The sequence below is a fragment of the Dendroctonus ponderosae genome, unplaced genomic scaffold, assembly GCF_020466585.1.
Source record: "Dendroctonus ponderosae isolate FM_Combo_2020 unplaced genomic scaffold, Dpon_F_20191213v2 Dpon_F_20191213_3, whole genome shotgun sequence".
In the NCBI taxonomy this organism is placed as follows: Eukaryota; Metazoa; Arthropoda; class Insecta; order Coleoptera; family Curculionidae; genus Dendroctonus; species Dendroctonus ponderosae.
Genome location: NW_026018508.1, coordinates 6,843,260 through 6,844,862, shown reverse-complemented (window position 1 = coordinate 6,844,862; position 1,603 = coordinate 6,843,260).

Genomic DNA, 1,603 nt, shown 5'->3' with positions numbered 1-1,603 from the left:
AAAAAAAATTTTGTTGAAAAAAAAATTCAGCATATTATGCACGGTGTCCAAGATAAGGATGCATTTCATCAGGATCTCCAAAACCGTAAGAGATGTTAGTCGGTCCATACGGAAACCAAAAGTTGATGATGGTTGAAAAAAGCGAAAAATCAAATTTTTCTAAATATCTTAAAAATTAAAAAAAAATTCTTGTTTTCTGAAAACGCCATGAATCTGGCCCCCTAATTGTACAACTTTTTCCTAATTTAACCGACTACGTATCTTTCGATTTAGGAGATCCCCATGCAATGCTTCGTTATTCTGGTCACCCTGTATATGTATATTCCAGACAGTTGTTGATATAAGATCAACAACAAAACTCAAATTAAAAACTATGTACAATCCGAGGTTTTTGAGGTGACCCAATTAATAATTTTGAGGTGTTGCAACTGATTGTATTGCCTTTAACTTTTGTAGTGTGAGTACGTATCACGACGAGCATAGTTGACGGTTTCGATTGAGTATGTTTGAAAGATGCAAAATTATTTTCTTTTATTATAGGACCATGGAAAGGAAGATTCCAATGCCGTCTGCAGAAAGACCACATCAATCGAGACTGCCAATACACAAAACACAATTACCAAATATTCAAGAAGGAGCGTCTCTTTTGTGCGGTCGCAGAGGGCATAAGGCATTTGTTCCGACTCGACTTACCAGACGCTCCAAGTCAGTGTCGGACTTAAGAGGGGCTGTCGTAACGGATAAGCCAAAGATAAACTTCGCTAGTTCATCAAGAATGCCATTAGCTGCCGCCGCCCAAAAAAGGCCATTAGTAACATCAAAGGTGAACAACGATGGATGTTCTAAGCCAAAAGTATCGAAAAAGATTGCACCTTGGGATTACAAATCGAAATTTAATGACCTCAATGACAAATACCAAGTTTTACAAAATTCTTCGAAAGAACTGGCATCTAAATCCGAAGGTATGTATGTTCAAAACTCCATTTTTGTTTATTTATTCAGTCAATTTTCGTGTGAATCTTCAGTAACTTTTTAAGTAACCTTATTTTAATAAAGTCTCCAGTGCATTGAAAATTGTGTAGTTTCTTCAGGTTGTTTTATCTATAACATTAATAGAGAACATAACGTAGAACGGAAAGCTTTTCYSSAACTWCKGTMATTKTTSAGATAAYTASRKYTTTACAAAAACCGGATTTTTTTAAAATCAAAGTTAGGTCAGATCGTCTTCTTTTGAACCAAAGAATTYTGTTTGAAAWATTSRWTTAKTGKTTKAACAAATTTGAGCAGCACTTCGAATRKSTATAMKAATATTCGAATAATCGAGTATTCGAAGATTCGWGTATTTGAATGTTCGAGTATTCGAATATTCGACTATTCGTTAGGTATTCGAGTGTTCGTTTTCCGTTCACCGTTYTCCAAGAAGAAAAATCGTTATCTCATRTCATTTTTGGCAACTAGCCGCAACGGATAAAAAAGTGCCTTTGTCGGCACATTGATTTTAACACCGTGCAAAAGTTGATGACGCGAATCACCAGAACACAGAGACGTAATTTTATATTCATTTGCAGGAGAGTAAATATGATTATTTTCATTTGCTTGTAAA